The following is an 18,452-nucleotide window of genomic DNA, read 5'->3' as shown; positions in this document are numbered from 1 at the left end:
TTTACATATATTCACCAGAATAAAAATACAACTTTCCTAAAGATTAGATGACACGGGTGAGAAAAGACAACTAACTTTCCTATGCAGAAGAAATCCAAAATATTATGTAGATACTCTGCTTCTATTAGATTTGTATTTTTGCTGTAACAAGTTACCACAAATGTCGTGGCTGAACACAATACAAACTTCTTATCTTACAGTTCTGAAGGTCAGAGGTCTGACACGCCCCTCACTGGGATAAAAGTAAAGGGTCGGCAGGCTGTATGCCTCTCTGCAGGCCCTAAGGGAGGATCCATACCCTTCTCTTTTCCAGATTTTAGAGGCTGCCCATTTCCTCAGCCCACGGTCCCTTTCATCTTCGAAGCCGGCAATGGCAAGTTGAATTCGCATGTCCATCACTCTAACCTCCTTTTCTGCCTCCCTCTCCCAATTTTTTTCCCTTTTTCTTTTTTTTTTTTTTTTTTTGAGATGGAATCTCGCTCTGTCACCCAGGTTGGAGTGCAGTGGCACAATCTTGGTTCACTGCAACCTCTGCTTCCCAGGTTCAAGCAATTCTTCCTGCCTCAACCTCCCGAGTAGCTGGGATTACAGGTGCCCACCACACCTGGCTAATTTTTGTATTTTTAGTAGAGAGCAGGTTTCACCATGTTGTCCAGGCTGGTCTTGAACTCCTGACCTCAGATGATCTGCCTGCCTAGGTCTCCGAAAGTCCTGGGATTACAGGCATGAGCCACTGTGCCCTGCCTTATTTTTCTTCCTCTCTCTTTGTCTCTTTCTTTCTTTCTTTCTTTCTTTCTTTCTTTCTTTCTTTCTTTCCTTTCTTTCTTTCCTTTCTTTCTTTCTTTCTCTCTCTTTCTTTCCCTCCCTCCCTCCCTCCCTCCCTCCCTTCCTTCCTTCCTTCCTTTCTTCCTTCCTTCCTTTCTCTCTCTCTCTTTCTTTCTTTTTTCCTTCTTTTCTTTTTTCTTTTTTTTGGATAGTGTCTTGCTCTATGGCCCAGGAGTTCAGTGGTGCAATCTTGGCTCACTGCAACCTCTGTCTCCTGGTTCAGGTGATTCTCCTGCCCCAGTTATCCAAGTAGCTGGGACTATGGATGGGTTGCCACCACAACTGGGTATTGTTTTGTAGAGACAGGGTCTCGCCATGTTGCCCAGGCTGTCTTCCTCTTTTAAGGATCCTTGTGAAAACATTCGGTCTGCCTGCATATTCCAGTACAATCTCCCTATTTTAAAAATCAGTTGATTAGTTGGGTGATGTGGCTCACACCTGTAATCTCAGCACTTTGGGAGGCTGAGGTGGGCGGATCACTTGAGGACAGGAGTTTGAGACCAGCCTGGCCAATATGGTGAAACCCTGTCTCTACTAAAAATGCAAAAATTAGCCGGGCATGGTGGCACATGCTTGTCATCCCAGCTACTTGGGAGGTTGAGGCAGGAGAATTGATTGAACGGGAGGTGGAGGTTGCAGTGAGCTGAGATCACGCCATTGCACTACAGCCTGGGCAACAAGAGCGAAACTTCATCTAAAAACAAACGGGCCAGGTGTGGTGGCTCACGCCTATAATCCCAGCACTTTGGGAGGACAAGATGGGCAGATCATCTGAGGTCAGAAGTTTGAGACTAGCCTGGCCAACACGGTAAAACCCCATTTCTACTAAAAATACAAAAATTGGCCAGGCGTGGTAGCTTACACCTGTAGTGCTAGCTACTCTGGAGGCTGAGGCCTGAGAATTGCTCAAACCCGGGAGGTGGAGGTTACAGTGAGTTGAGATCACACCACTGCACTCCAGCCTGGGCAACAGAGTGAGACTCGGTCTCAAACAAACAAAAAACTCAGTGATAAACTCCTTACACAAAGACACATCTAAAATAAAGTGAAAACAAAGTTTGAAAAATTACCTTTTAAGAATGACTTAGTAGAGGGAAGTAGAGATGAAGAGAAGTTGGATAATATGCACAAAAATACAATTTGATAGAAGGAATAAGTTCTAGTCCAATAGTACAGTAGGGAAATCATAGTTAACAATAATTTAGCGTGTATTTCAAAATAGCTAGAGGAGAATTGTAACATTCCCAACACAAAGAAAAGATAAATGTTTCAGGTAATAGATAGCCTTATTACCCTAACTTAATCATTACACATTGCACACATGTATCAAAATATCACACGTACTCTCAAAATATGTGTAACTATAATATATCAATTTTAAAAAGACAGAAGAACAAGATTTAGGCCCAGTTTACCAGTGACATCCTTCAAGTGTCTCAGTTATTAAGGATCAGCTAATTATTATGTAGTGTATGTCTCTACTGTATAAAATAAGAATAAAAAACTTTTCAAAACATTTTCTGTTTTGTTTGAGACAGGGTCTCATTATTTTTTATTTTTATTTTTTGACTGTCCTAAATTGTTTATTAGTTATGAATTTTACAAACTTTACTTATATCTGTGGCAACGGTGGAGCTGAGAGTATCAAGTTTTCTCCAAGCTGCATGACAAGACCCACCAATAGTGTGGTGGAACTTAAGGCCCTTTCCAAGGCCATGGCTCTTGCGGCCTGCAGATGTCAGCCCACGTGTCTCCCTGGGCTTGTAGACTGGTTGGTGATCCACTGGGTGTCAGGATTTCCTCTGATAGCTTTATGCAATGCATCAATGAGGATAACCTCAAAAAATTTGTACGTGGAATCTTCAACCCAGTAAGAATTCAGGACTCTTAGAGCCCCACAGTGGTGTCCAGCTTGCTCCTCTGCAATGGACTGAGGGTTCAGGCAAAGTTTAGCTGGTTAACACCATGATGTGCAGGCTTGCTGTAAGTTGCACCCTTAGGAACTGGGTGTTTTTGGCCACCACTGCACACACAAATCCTATATGTAATGTAACCTAGCTTGGCCTTGTAGTTCAGTCGGCGCACTTTATGGGGCCGGGTGGATTGGGGAGCCCTGCAGAGAGCAGATCGCTGGCAGTACTGCCATCAGCGGACCCTCAGAAGAAAGCGCATGAGATCAGACTGCTTCTCCCTCCATAGCTCCTGGATGTACTTGTATGCACTCACTGTGGCTTACCTGATGGCTGCTGCCAGACAGAAAGGCGGGGTCTCACTCTTTTGCCCAAGCTGGAGTGCAGAGGTGCGATCATGGCTCACTGTAGCCTCGACCTCCTGGGCTCCAGCCTAAGTCTCCCAAGTAGCTGGGACTACAGGCATGTACTACCATGCCTGGCTAATTTTTGTATTTTTTGTAGAAACAGGATCTCACTATGTTGTACAGGCTGGTCTCAAACTACTGGGCTCAAGCAGTCTTCTCTCCTTAGCCTCCCCAAAGTGCTGGTATTACAGGCGTGAGCCACCACACCCAGTCAAAATATTTTCTGAATGAAAACAAAATCAGAGGCCAGGCACGGTGGCTCACACCTGTAATCCCAGCACTTTGGTAGGCCGAGGCGGGCAGATCACTTGAGGTCAGGAGTTCCAGACCAGCCTGACGAACATGGTGAAACCTTGTCGCTACTAAAAATATAAAAATTAGCTGGGTGTGGTGGCATGCACCTGTGGTTGCAGCTACTCAGGAGGCTGAGGCAGAGAATCACTTGAACCTGGGAGGCAGAGGTTGCAGTGAGCCAAAATTGCAGCACTGCACTCCAGTCTAGGTAACAGAGTGAGATTCTGTCCAAAAGAAAGAAAGCAAGCAAGAAAGCAAGCGAGCAAGCAAGCAAGCAAGCGAGCAAGCAAGCAAGCAAGCAAGAAAGAAAGAAAGAAAGAGAAAGAAAGAGAGAAAGAGAGGGGAGGGAAGGAAGGAAGGGAAGGAAGGAAGGGAAGGAAGGAGAGAAGGAAAAAAAGAGAAAAAGAAAACAAAATCAGAAGAGCCAGACACCAAGAACCAAGCAAATAGCCCATAAAATACTTTTTAAAATAAAATATATCTTTAAAAATTTGGTTAATGAATCAAGAAAAAGAAATAAAGGTCTTCTTTTTAAAGTTACAAAGGTAACTAATAGAATTTAATAATTAAATAATGGGAGAAAGAGAGCAGAGAAGTAGGGAATGTAAAGAGGTTAAATGGTCATACTCGTGTTGGGGAACTCACGGATGTTGCATATTTGTACATCAACAAATAAAAGAGTTGCCATTGCAGCCAACATCTGTGGGGAATTTTGGTGCAGCGTCCAGCCACTCCACTCCCAGTGACAGCTCCGAGTTCTGTTTGAATACCTACCCTTTCCCAACCCTGTTCCACATGGTCCGGGTGGAGTTGTCTCAAATTCAGCTTATCTGTTCCTGCCCAGTGAGTCAACCACGCGGTTTAGAGAGCTTTAGCCTCTGGCCCAGGACTCTGTACCTGCAAAACCTTTTTTCCTTTTGCAGGAGACGTCCCTGTGAAATAGGGTATGTTTAATACTAAGGGAAGCTCTGGGTACTGTTTTATTTCTGTGTTTATGGGTTTGATATTCTTCTTCATTTATCAGAAGAAGGAATGGCGTCTTGCCTACATGGGCCAGAGAAGGCCCTAGTCCTTACTATGGGAAAAGACTCCTGGAGGATGGGATGCGGGAAAGGAACAGGACGTTTGTTGTCAGCACCCTGTGGCAGACACTGCCCATATGCCATGCACAACCCCTTGGCATGCACCCCTACACACTGAGCGCTGGCTACTGCAAACACCTCCAAGTCCTCCTCTGCCGGAAGGTTCTCTTTCTCCCTCTCTCTCTCCCCCTTCCTCCTCCCCGCCCCCGCCCCCTCCTGAAGAGCAAGGAGGGCTGGCAAATAGGGCAAGCTGAAAGTTCTCTGTCAACGATAGATGAGGAGCTGTCGGCTTCACACTGCAGCTTTCTCGCCGCTCTGTTGGGAGAACTCTGAAGCATCTTCTACACCGTCTCCCAAGCTCTCCAGGAGGAGCGGGCTCCAGGTGCCCGCAGAGATAACTTGCTGATAACGCAGCTTTCTTTTTGCTTTTCTTTTCTTTTTTCTTTTTCTTCTTCTTCTTCTTCTTTTTTTTTTTTTTTTTTGAGACGGAGTCTTGCTCTGTCGCCCAGGCTGGAGTGCAGTAGTGCTGTCTCGGCTCACTGCAAGCTCCGCCTCCCGGGTTCACGCCATTCTCCTGACTCAGCCTCCCGAGTAGCTGGGACTACAGGCGCCCGCCACCACGCCCGGCTAATGTTTTGTATTTTTAGTAGAGACGGGGTGTCACCGTGTTACCCAGGATGGTCTCGATCTCCTGACCTGGTGATCCGCCCTCCTCGGCCTCCCAAAGTGCTGGGATTACAGGCGTGAGCCACCGCGCCAGGCCGATAACGCAGCTTTCTTTATTGGCTCTCTTCCTTTTCTTATCTTGCTTCCCTACTCCCTGAAATCATCTCTCAAACTACTTGCAATTGAATACTAGAGTCTGGGCGACCTCACATTAAGATTCATCCAGTCGCACTCTCTCAGTAGGGGCAGCTGGGTTCTGATTTCCTTAACACACCCCTCCTTCACTTTCCCTCTGTGCGCTTCCAGTGGCTCCATCCCAGCCCCAGGGCAGGGCACACGGATCACACCTAGCCAATCAGCATTGATCTTTTACCAGCCACAGGAAATGGCTCAGGGGCAGTTTGTGACCGGTTTGGAGCCAATGAGGTGTGAGGAGGCTTTGCGGGTAGAGAGGCCCGCCCTGCTGCCTATGCACTCGGGAGAAAGAAGCCTGGATCCGCCGCCATCACCTGCCAGCCTGTCTGAAAATGGAGCCAACAAGGAGGGCTGCTGGACGGAGTGAGAAACCAGGCCCTGTGGTAGTGTTTGAGCCCCTGAATCAAGCTGTGCTTCAAGCCAGAATTATCCCTAGAGTTTTCAGTGAAACGAGTCGGGAACTTCCCTATTAAACCCATTTTGAGTTGTGACTAAGATACCTAATGGATACGAGACAGAGAAAGGGCCTTCCCCTGGGTCTCCCTTATGAGAAACAGAGAGAGGTGGTTGCTGCCTTGGCTCTGTGGCCGAGCAGGTGCAGTTCAGACAGACGTGGCGGGAAGTGATCTCTGCTTGCGTAGAAGGGGAAACCCACCTGGGCTGCTCCCTTCCCTGGAGGGTGCCAGGCACTCCCAGCCCAGGGGGTCAGGCCCAGCGGAAGGAGGGACTGACGGTATGTTCAGCTGGGGTTCCCTGTAGGAACGCTGAAGCCAGAACGGAATAAAACTGCAAACAGCGCCATACGAACCCTGCACTCACTCTAAACCCAGGTGAGATTAAAAATCGGCAGATCTGGCCGGGCGCAAGTGGCTCATGCCTGTAATCCCAGCACTTTGGGAAGCCTAGGCGGGCGGATCACATGAGGTGAGGAGTTTGAGACTAGTCTGGCCAACACGGTGAAACCATGTCTTTACTAAAAAATACAAGCACATGCCTGTAATTCCAGCTACTTGAGAGGCTGAGGTACGAGAATCGCTTGAGCCCGGTAGGCGGAGGTTGCAGTGAGCCGAGATCGCACCACTGCACTCCAACCTGGGCAATTGAGCGAGACTCAGTCTAAAAAATAATAATAATAATAAAAATAAAGTCGGCAGGTCTTTGCTTTTCTTCTGGGAAAATCTGAACTCGAAAAAGACAAATCAGAAATTACACGAAAGCAGTCTCTCTCCTGAAAGCGATTTTGGGGAAACTGGAAGCGCTTCCTACTCCACAGACCCACCAGTTGGCCCAAGACAGTATTGGGACACAATCTTCCCCCTGCCCAGCGAGCCTTGCCCCAAATTAAAATGCCAGTGCCTCCACTCCAAGTGGCATTATTGGCTGTTAGTAGACTTTAGTACTAACACAAGGGTTATTATAGAATTTCACAGAGCAGCCGGGCGCGGTGGCTCAAGCCTGTAATCCCAGCACTTTGGGAGGCCGAGACGGGCGGATCACGAGGTCAGAGATCGGGACCATCCTGGCTAACACGGTGAAACCCCGTCTCTACTAAAAAAATACAAAAAACTAGTCGGGCGAGGTGGCGGGCGCCTGTAGTCCCAGCTACTCGGGAGGCTGAGGCAGGAGAATGGTGTGAACCCAGGAGGCGGAGCTTGCAGTGAGCTGAGATCCGGCCACTGCACGACAGCCTGGGCGACAGAGCGAGACTCCGTCTCAAAAAAAAAAAAAAAAAAAAGAATTTCACAGAGCAGATTTTGCAGGGTGCAAGAAGTAAGGAACCTGGAAGGGAGGGCTCAGCCACAGAGGATAAAGGATTCAGCACTGGTCACTCCGGTATGCTCAGAGTAGAGGTTAAGACTGATAAGAGGCATGAGGGAGACTCAGAGGACATTCTTCTGCTCAAAGATAAGAAAACTATTTTGCCTGGCGGTTACTTGTACTGTAAGCATATACCTAATTCTCTGAGTCCCACCTTAGGCCAAATCCCGCTAACCCATTCATTTACAGATTGTCTTCTGGCTACTTTGCACTACAATGGCAGAGCTAAGCAGTTGCCTCAGAGACTGTCTGGCCTGGGATCTCTAAAATATTTGCTGTCTGTCCCATTGCAGAAAAGGTTTGTTGACTCCTGTAAATCAGTGGTCCTGAAACTTGAGTGTGTTAGATTTCCCCAAGGGCTTGTTTACACACAAATTGCTGAGCCCAGTCACAGGGTCTGTGATTCATTAGGTCTCAGGTGGGAACCAAGAACAGTTGACCCTTGAACAACACGGGTTTGATCTGTGCAGATCCACATATACATAGATTTCCACATATACACAGATTTCTTTGCCTCTATCACCCTTTATACAGCAAGACCAACCCCTTCTCTTCCTCCTCCTCAGCCTACTCAGTGTGAACATGGTGAGGATGAAGACCTTTGTGGTGATCCATTTCCACTTAATGAATAGTAGATGTATTTTCTCTTCCTTATGATTTTCTTAATAACATTTTGTTTTCTCTAGCTAACTTTGTTGTAAGAATATAGTAATAATTTATATAACATAGAAAATATGTGTTAATCAACTGGGTTATCTGTAAGGCTTGCAGTCAACAGTAGGGTATTAGTAGTTAAGTGTTTGGGGAATCAAAAGTTAATGCAGGCCCGGCACGGTGGCTCACGCCTGTAATTTCAGCACTTTGAGAGGCCAAGGCAGGTGTATCTCTTGAGGTCAGGAGTTCGAGACCAGCCTGGCCAACATGGTGAAACCCTGTCTGTACTAAAAATACAAGGATTAGCCAGGTGTGGTGGTGCACACTTGTAATCCTAGCTACTTGGGAGGCTGAGATGAGCGGATCACTTGAACCCAGGAAGTGGAGGTTGCAGTGAGCCGAGATAACACCGCTGCACTTCAGCCTGGGCAACAGAGCAAGTCTCCCTGTCTTAAAAAAAAAAAAAGAAAAAAAAAGTTAATTCAGATTTTGGACTGTGCAGGTGGTGGCACCCCAGCCCCTTCCTCCCTCGTTGTTCAAAGGTCAACTGAATATGTCCATTTCTTTTTTTGTTGGGAGTTGTGGAGTTCCAGTGAAGACAGGAAAACCTGATAGACAAATTCTACAAGAGCTGTAACCTGAATTTCCCTTTCTAACAAGCTCCCAAGTGCTGTTGCTGCTGCTGTCCTTGCCATCTCCACATTGAGGCACCTGAGAAAGGGTAAATGCAAAATAGCAAGAAGTGGTTCAGATCATTCACTCCTGCCTCCTCATTAGCCCAATATTAGAGGCTGGGAAATGTAGCCTCTGGTTAGGCAGCCATGTATCCAGGAAGATGGAAAATAGATTTAGGAGGACAACTAGAAGGCCTAGAGTGCTGCATTATTTTCTAAGGACTTCAAAAAACAAACAAAAAAAACCACACACACAAAGCCTTAGTTCTCTCTCCTGCTACATGTTCAGCTCAGGTAAGCTAGAGGCTAGAGGCTTGTTCCAGGTTGCTGTTGTCCTCACTTTACAACCCAGGTTGAAGGAGCAAGTGCTACAGTTGTCAAATGTTGCTTTTAAAAATTTTGTATTGGCCAGGCTGGGTGGCTCACACCTGTTATCCCAGCACTTTGGGAGGCCAAGGCAGGCAGATCACATGAGGTCAGGAGTTCGAGACCAGCCTGGCCAACATGATAAAACCCTGTCTCTACTAAAAGTACAAAAATTAGCTGGATGTGGTGGTGCACGCCTGTAATCTCAGCTACTTGGGAGGCTGAGGCAGGAGGGTCACTTGAACCCAGGAGGCGGAGGTTGCAGTAAGCCGAGATCGCACCACTACACTACATGCCACTGCACTACAGCCTTGGCAACAGAGTAAGAGTCCGTCTAAAGAAAAAAACAAAAAACAAGAACAAAAAAAACCTTTGTATTGAAATACAACATGTATACAGAAAAGTGCAGAAATCAAAAGTGTATAGCTCCGTGGCTTTCACAAAGTGAACACACCCATGTACCCATGTAACCAATGCACAGACAAGAAACAGAATATGACCACTGCACCAGAAGTCCCCTCACTCCCATCTAGTCACCGTCTCACTTTCAAGGGTTGCTACTGTCAGAGGTGTGTAAACCAGAAAACTCCATCTTAAATAGGAGCTGGGCAAAACGAGGCTGAAACCTACTGGACTGCATCCCCAGACGCTTAAGGCATCCTAAGTCACAGGATGAGACAGGAGGCCAGCACAAAATACAGGTCGTAAAGACCTTGCTGATAAAACAGATTGCAGTAAAGAAGGCAGCCATAACCCACCAAAACCAAAATGGCGACACGAGTGACCTCTGATTGTCCTCACTAGTACACTCCCACCAGCACCATGACAGTTTACAAATGCCATGGCAATGTCAGGAAGTTACCCTATATGGTCTAAAAAGGGGAGGCATGTCTAATCCACCTCTTGTTTAGCATATCATCAAGAAATAACCATACAAATGGGCAACCAGCAGCCCTCGGGGCTGCCCTGTCTATGGAATAGCCATTCTTTTATTCCTTTACTTTCTTAATAAACTTGCTTTCACATTGCATTGTGGACTCTCCCTGAATTTTTTCTTGCACGAGATCTGAGAACCCTCTCCTGGGTCTGGGCTATGACCTCTTTGCTGTAATACTACTATTGGCCAGGTGCAGTGGCTCACACCTGTAATCTCAGCACTTTGGGAGACCAAGGCAGGAGGATCACTTGAGGCCAGGGGTTTGAGTTTACAGAGCTATGCTCTTGCCACTGCACCCCAGTCTGAGTGACACAGTGAGACCCTGTCTCAAAAGATTAAAAAATAATTTAAAACTTTTAAAAAAGGGTAACAACCATCATGCCACACATGAGTTTTGCCTCTGTTTTGAACTTCATATACTAAGTGTCGGTATACAAAGATGTGATGCAGCCAGAATTTTCACCCACCATATATCGTCCTGTATGGACTGTCCTGTAACTGATTCTTTCACTCAACAGTTTGTGAGTTTTATCTGTGTTGTTGCATGCAGCAAATATGCAACAAATTTCTCTTGTGTTTTTTTTTTTTTTTTGCATTGTTGTGTAATATTCCATAAATGGATGCTTTGTTTATCCATTCTACAGATGATGGACAGTATTTATTTCTAGTATTTGACTAGTACTGATAGTGTTTCTATGAACCTTCTAATAGATGTCTTTTGGTTGTAGCAGGACAAGCCGCAGACAAAACTCCTCAGACACTGAATTAAAGAAGGAAAGGGTTTATTCGGCTGGGAGCATTAGCAAGACTCCTGTCTCAAGAGCTGAGCTCTCTGAGTGAGCAATTCCTGTCCTTCTTAAGGGCTCACAACTCTAAGGGGGTGCACATGAGAGGGTCATGATCGATTGAGCAAGCAGGGGGTACGTGACTGGGGGCTGTATGCACCAGTAATTAGATCAGAACAAAACGGGATGGGGATTTTCACAGTGCTTTTCTATACAATGTCTGTAATGTATAGATAACATAACCAATTAAGTCGGGGTCGATCTTTAACTACCAGGCCCAGGGTGTGGCGCTGGGCTGTCTGCTAGTGGATTTCATTTCTGCCTTTTAGTTTTTACTTTTTCTTTCTCTGGAGGCAGAAATTGGGCATAAGACAATATGAGGGGTGGTCTCCTCCCTTCTTCCCCCGCTTTGAGACTCTCACTCAATAGTGAGAGTTCTCACTTTCATTTTTACTACCTATGTCTTCTTGCAAGACAGACCGATAGTAATTCATGTAGTACACTTGTGCTCAAGCATTTTGGTGAACTAAGGTAGCGATGGAGCTTTTTATCATTTGAAGAAGTACAGGTAGCAAACAAAGGAGCAGTAAGCATGTCCTATTACTGTTATAACTCTTTTTTTTTTTTTTTTTTTGAGACGGAGTCTTACTCTGTCGCCCAGGCTGGAGGGCAGTGGCCGGATCTCAGCTCACTGCAAGCTCCGCCTCCCAGGTTTACGCCATTCTCCTGCCTCAGCCTCCCGAGTAGCTGGGACTACAGGCGCCCACCACCTTGCCTGGCTAGTTTTTTGTATTTTTTAGTAGAGACGGGGTTTCACTGTGTTAGCCAGGATGGTCTCGATCTCCTAACCTCGTGATCCGCCCATCTCGGCCTCCCAAAGTGCTGGGATTACAGGCTTGAGCCACCGCGCCCGGCCTATTATAACTCTTATTATAAGAGTTTTCAATCCTCCTAGCACTGGGAACCATTTTCTAAACATGGCCCCAGGATCAAATCCATGCCACATGTGCATGGGGACATGTGCCAGTTTTGTCATATCTCTAACTATGTCTTCAACGACTTGCCCTTGATTATCTATGTGTAGGCAGCAATTAGTAAGATTAACTTTCCCACAGACCCCTCCTTCAGCTGCTAGCAAGTAGTCGAGAGCTAATCTATTTTGATAGATAGCATTTCTCATCTGAGTTTCTTGCCGGGCCAGAATAGTCAAGGCTCTACGGTTTTATTAGTGATTATTTCTAAGACAGCTTGTAACCGTATGATATGCTTAATCATGTAAATTGGGGTCCTGTATCCCCACGAGCCATCTTGTGCCTAAGTAGCAGGCTCATAATATTGTTATGATTCTCTCAGGGGGCCATTTATCATTTTTTCAATTTCCTATAGCTATGCTTCTGTCTTCGTGGGAAACATAGACAGGGAAGCCTAGGAGTTCACTTGTTTTTATGGGCAGTAGGAAGAAAAATGGTTTAATAGTGCCAATAACACAACTACCTGCCTACTGGTCAGGTAATTTGGTGTGAGCTCTATGTCCACATATCCAGTATAATCCAGTGGGGGCTGTCCAGTCCCGGTGGGACTCTGGGTGGATCTACACAGTTTGCAACTTTGGGAATTTACTAAATGGATTTCTCTCTGTGTGATTTGAACTCCACCAAGTGACTGTTTTTATGGTACCATTATACAGTTTCTGTCTCAGACAACTAAGTCATCCTACGGGGTGAGTGAATTCTTTTCCTTCTCTAGTTATGCAATATTGTCCAATAATTGAGACTCTTAGGACTTAGAAATTATCAGGGTGATTTTTTTTGAGCTGGGAATTCATCGGGAACTGGGTCTGTAGGTACTAATTCTCGGGCTTCCTATGGCCATTGATCTCCTATTACATCCTCCACATACATAACATGAAGTGACACTGAGAGACTGGGCTACATGCTTGGCTGATAGCAAAAACAAATTTCTTGTTTTTCCTGGAATTTCTGGTACTGGCACATTTAGTTCATCATAGAAAGTTTGAAACACTGGCTCATGAGCGCGTTTGTAAACTCCTCGAACCAAGATATTTACTCGAGGATCCAGTCCAGCCCTGTCAATTCCTAAGGTCACACACTCCTCTTTTTTCCAGCGAGGATCAAGGGGATTGGTTATTTCTAGCTCTAAGGGGTTACATTGTTGCTTAGTACAGGAAGGGCCATTTTTGCCTTTCTGAGGGTGGACTGGATCTTTTTTTTTTTCAATCCAAGTGGCCTAAATGACACAAGACCAGTATTTACATTTATTTCTACACAGTCCTAATTTATGACAAATATACTTATTTTCTGCCATATAGCCTCTTTTCTAATTAAGAGAACCACACCTTATTCCTAACTTATTACTATTAATGATGGCACAGGCATCAAATTTTAAGGTGACTTGTTTGGGCACCCCTTTTTCTTCTGTTTTGTCTAACACTTTACTCATATCATTTATGACCCCCCACCAGTCCTCAGTCCTTAATCTTATTTTAAAAACTGTGGTCATGGGAGGCTCAGATGGGTCATAACACACCTCAGGTTGGTCATTTCCTGGGCTACATACCTTGTATAGAATAACATTATACAAACAAGTTCTTTTTAGAGTTCCAGTACACTTATAATAACTATAAAATAATAGGACTGTAGCAACCTTTTGTCCTACCTCAGTGACTTGATGTATACACTGGGAACAGTCCTCAGTCTGAGGAAGGTCAGTTGAAGTCCTTACTGTACAAGTCCAAATTTTAAGGAAAATTAGTCCTGCGATGAATTTCCTCATGCTTCAGCCATGTGTGGACCAGTCAGCTTCCGGGTGTGACTGGAGCAGGGCTTGTCGTCTTCTTCAGAGTCACTTTGCAGGGTTTGGTGAAGCTGCTCCCGTCCACGTACCGCTCACAGTCTACTGATGCTTGAGGATGGTCTTGGAGGTTGGGCCTGCTAGAATAAACTGAGTCCAACACCTCTACACAGTTATGTTCGACTGGGCTCTCTGATACCAGGTGCAAGATGGTGGGGTTTAGGGTGTTGCAAACTTCAATGGTTATGTGGGGATTTTCACATAGCAAGCTTTGGTACTTGGTTAATCTAACATTTGTTAACCAATGATGCCCTTTGGTATTTATTAAAGTTACTACGGCATGGGGGGCCTTTATATTCAGGTTTTGCCTAAGAGTTAGTTTATCTGCTTCTTGTGCTAACAGGCCATTGCTGCTAGGGCCCTTGGACTTAGAAGCCAGCCTTTGGAAACCCTGTCTAGTTGTTTTGAGAGATAGGCCACTGGCCTTGGCCAGGGCCCTACAGTCTGGGTTGAAACTTCAACTGCCATTTTTTCTCTTTCTGACACATAGAGTGGAAGGAGTTTTGTCAGGTCAGGCAGCCCCAGGGCTGGGGCCGACATGAGTTTTTCTTTTAACTCATGAAAAGCTCATTGCTGTTGGTTGTAATAGATGTAGTTTATCTAATCTACATTTTTATTAACTGTCACCTACCAAAATACTGACTCAAATCCTGCAGCTATTTGATTTCAAGCTTTAAATTGATCTGGTACTCGTGGGACTCCAGTTGCGTGGGACTCCAGTTGCGTCTAAATAGACATGAGAGTGGAAAGACCCATAAGGGGCTTCTCTCATTTTACAATGTCTTATTTTTTTTCTTATGGTTGATGAAATGCCAGGGTGAAAGGGATAGCCAGATGGACTAAAGCACAAGTGCCACTCCAGTTATTCGGCAGAGTGCCCAGTAAAGGTCTACCACAATACCACCACACATCTGCTTGGGGATGAACAAGGGCTGACTGATAAGCTCTTGAAAATTCTTTTTTTTTTTTGCAGCAAAATATTTAGTAGATAAGTAAATTCCAAGCAAATGTATTAAAATGGTAAATGACCAATTTACATTGATTAAAGTATAATACAATAATGATGACTTTACAGTAATGATAAGATTATGTGTTCAATATTACAGCTTAGAACTATATAAAGTAAAAAAAATTAAAACTCAAAGAAAAATGGACACAATTGTATGGGCGACACAAAGCATTAGCGGTTTATGACTAATCAGGTGGTCAAAAACAAAGACAATTTTAAAACCAGTAATAAATGTAAATTTTCTCTGTCTCTCAATCTCTCTCTCTCTCTCTCTGCCTCCCTTTTTCAGCTTCACAGGATTATAAGAAAAGCTCATACAGTAGCAAGAAAAGCACATACCAGTATCTGAAATTGCATTATATACTTATTTACTTGTTACTATATATTTCCATTCACATACACGCAATTAAACTCAGTGATGTTGAGGTTTTGCCTACACTATTCATGGCTATATTCTAAAACCTACTACTCATAATACTTAGACCAATCTGAAATAGGTATAACGTTTTTCTGGTTTTTTTTTTTAGCTCTTGAAAATTCTTAAGCTCACTGCATCCTTTCAGGTCTCCAAGGAATGCTAAGTTTCCTCCCTGTTGTGAGAGACATGAAGTGGACTCAGTGTTGGGAGACGGAGGCTGGATGGCCCTCAGGGGCTGACCTGCAGGGTGCTGGACTTCGGGATATAGCAGAGAGAGCTTGGCATGACTTGTTACTCCAGGCTGTAGAATCCTGGAAAAGAGCTACTATGCAGCCCACACCTGGTCGACTGGAGGACCATCTTAGTGGAAAGGGGACAATCTGGGCCTCTGGCCTGCCATGCACACAAGCATAACAATTGCTTTTGTTTAACATGCAGATAGAATATTTGATCCGTTTTAACCAGACATTTGCATCTTGGTATCCTGTCTTAATTGCTAAAGTTTGTTTTAAGTCTTTAACTTCTATGATCCTCCAGTAAAATGAATGTATGGTTTTAGGAAATTACAAAAACCAGTTGGGGCAGTCCATCCTTGCTCTTTAGTGGTCCACAGAACTTTGGACCAACTATGGCATGTAAGCTCTACATCGGGGGGCAAGACTCCTGGTTGGCCCTGGGATCTTTATCGAAATCTCCCTAGATTAAATGGTCCTAGTTTACTAATGCCCAGTCTAAGGAGAGTCAAGAGGGACAGAAGTACTTTTCTGAAGTAGAGAGCTATCTTTGACTTGGCAAGTCCTCACAGGGTATAACAAGGCAAGCATTAAATACAATAGTTTGAGGTGAAATTGGATCTGCTATGTTAATAACTAGATGGTCAGCAATAGAACGAGGAAAGAAGAAAGAGCAACAAATAGATGAAAAGAGTTAAATCTCTTTAGCTTTTAGTTTGGTAGGGTTTTCCCCTGGGGACTATGGCCCAACCTCTGGTGGGGTGGCTTTGACTCGGGTGTGACGAGTCTCATCCTTTTTGCTGTAATTTAACAGCAGCGTCTTGGTGGTTAGCAGCACAAGGCAGGGTCCTCCTAGATGGCTCGAGTTTTTCTTCTTTCCACCCTTTGATGAGAATGTGATCTTCAGGCTGGTGCTGGTTTACTGGAACTTCTAGGGATGGTACATGTGCTAAAAGACTTTTAGTTTTTTTTTTTTTTTGCAAGAAAGGAAAGTGGAAGATAAACCAAGTATGTAATTTTTAAGAAATTGACCTTTTGTTTTATATGTGGGGACCTTGGCAGTGGACTTTATAGTCCTTAGTGCCTTTTTACTGAGAAATGTCCTTTAGCACCTATTTTTATTAGTTTTTAAACCAAGGAAAGCCAAATACCATTTTACATTTATCAGTGCTTCTCGTATGATTTTTATACAGGATAAGCTAAATTTTATCTTTATATTAGTGTGTTATTAATGTTAAACCCAATTTTAATAAAACTTTGTAGATATATTTATTTAATTTTAAATGTTTGACCATAAGGTAAGATTTTATAGACTCTTTTTAACCTTCTATAATTTTTGCTAAAGAGCAGGTTGGTGCTTTAAGAGAAACCTGTTATGCTTTTACTTTAATGTCCAGTTCACAGAAGAACTGGATGATACGTCTGTAACTTTAGCTAATAAGTTTACACACAGAATTTTCTTTACAATTAGCATTTTAAAACTTGCTTAAACCTTCAAAACAATACTTTTTAAAAAACTTTTTAATGTAAGTAAAAATGTACCTTCTTATGCCTCCTTATAATCCTTTTACCAAAGGTGTATTTTACTTTTCTTATACACCTTGCATATAAATTGGTTTTTTTTTCCAGTAGTTTTACATTCAGGAGGCCTAGTTACTTTTAAATTACACAACATTTTTTGCATAAATTCTTTTTTTATAACATATTTCTTTTTCATGTCTTTCGCAGACAATTCTTTGACATGCCTCAACTTACTGACTTATTACAAATATTTCTTTCTTTAAACAACCAGTTAATTTATTTCAGGACAAGAATTTACCATATAATACTCTTTTTATATAAATTCCGCCCCCCCTTTTTTTTCCTTAGGATACTTCTGAACTGGTGAGGTGTGCTCACAACGAGGTTTCCTTTAAAAGTTATTTTTTTTTCCCTTTTTTTTTGTTAGCAAAGCAGTTGCCGCTACAGACTGAATGAACTTGGGCCATCCACAGGTTACTGGGTTAAGGATTTTTGATAGGAAGGCCTCAGTGCTTTTGGGATATGCCCTTGTTTACACTGACAACAAAGTGGTATTGGAGTGTTATAGGGTTATGGAGAATACCTTCAATTATCAATTATAGGTTTTAAATTTACCTTAGCTTTTAAAGGAATAGGGTACACTTTTTTTTTTCTTAACTACTTGTATATCTCTCTCTTTGACTTTCCTTTTGCCTCTTTTCTTCTCTCTCTCTCTGCCTCTCTCTTTCTTTCTCTCTCTCTCTCTCTCCTTGACTCCCTCTTTGTCTGTCTCTTCCTCTCTGTCTCTTCCTCCCTCTCCTTGCCTCTTTCCTCTCTGTCTTTCCTTTCTCTCTCTCTGCTGGTCTTTCCCTGCCTCTGCCAACCACTTATGCTGCTGTTCTCTCAACCACTGTGTGTTGGGGGCAGGAGGTCTAAAACCATCTGTAACCACGTGTCTATGTACAGGAACTGTTCTGGGTTCCCTGGCTTACAGGTTATCTTGTGCTATACCTTTGAAACAAGGGACCTGTCCAGGCTTCCTTCTAATGGCCAACCTACCTCTAATGCTGACCAGTCTATCTTATAGAAAGTTTTAAGTTTTCCTAGTGTCATAGTACTCCATAGTCTCCTTTAAATTTTTTTTTGAAATTTTTCAACATAGTTCCTAATAGGGTGGGCTTATTTGTGCCTGACCTATGCTTCTTCGAGACAAAACACCACGCTCACACCACACACACACCACAAAACAAAGAATGGGTAAAAAGGGCATACACGCACTTTTGCAGTTGGCACCAACCCAAAATCAAAACCAAAATCAGAATATGCAGAAATCCAAGCCAGGTCAAAACCAAAACCAAAGTATCAAGCAATCCAAGTCAAGTCAAAAACAAAAACCAAAGTGCCAGTACAGACACACCGTGGGTGATCAGGCCATGCTTCCATGCAAATGGAGTAGGCAAGTTCCCAAGACCAGTCCTGTCAAGCAATTCAAATCAAGTCAAAACCAAAACCAAAGTGCCGATAAAGGCACGCCGTGGGTGATCAGGCCACGCTTCCACTCAAATGGAGTGGGCAAGTTTAAAGATTAGTCTTACCAAGTTTTAGATGTCGAGATCCAAGTGCCCATTCCTTCCCGGTGTTCAGCCACTGCGTTGATCCTCCATGGGGGCCTGCCACACGCTGCTCTGATGAGGCGTCCCACCAGTGTAAATGCATACCCGGGAGCACTCAGGATCCGCATCGCTTGGGCTGGTCGGAGTCCCCGGCAGAGATGTTCCACAGGGTAGGCTTAAACCGCCTAAGGAGCT

The 18,452-nt window shown here is 44.0% G+C and overlaps 1 non-coding gene and 1 pseudogene across 1 annotated transcript; both read right to left on the bottom strand.

Annotated features, from left to right (window-relative positions):
- Positions 1-1,748: 1,748 nt before the first annotated feature.
- LOC108580807 lies at positions 1,749-4,602 on the bottom strand (annotated as a pseudogene).
- A 3,829-nt stretch (positions 4,603-8,431) lies between these two features.
- LOC116270877 lies at positions 8,432-8,492 on the bottom strand. The gene has a single exon (XR_004179182.1). It is a non-coding gene; the product is annotated as a U7 small nuclear RNA (small nuclear RNA).
- Between the last annotated feature and the right edge of the window lie 9,960 nt (positions 8,493-18,452).

Source organism: Papio anubis, chromosome 16 (genome assembly GCF_008728515.1).
Source record: "Papio anubis isolate 15944 chromosome 16, Panubis1.0, whole genome shotgun sequence".
In the NCBI taxonomy this organism is placed as follows: Eukaryota; Metazoa; Chordata; class Mammalia; order Primates; family Cercopithecidae; genus Papio; species Papio anubis.
The sequence above is the reverse complement of the archived record's forward strand: the minus strand, read 5'-3'. Positions and strand labels throughout refer to the sequence as shown.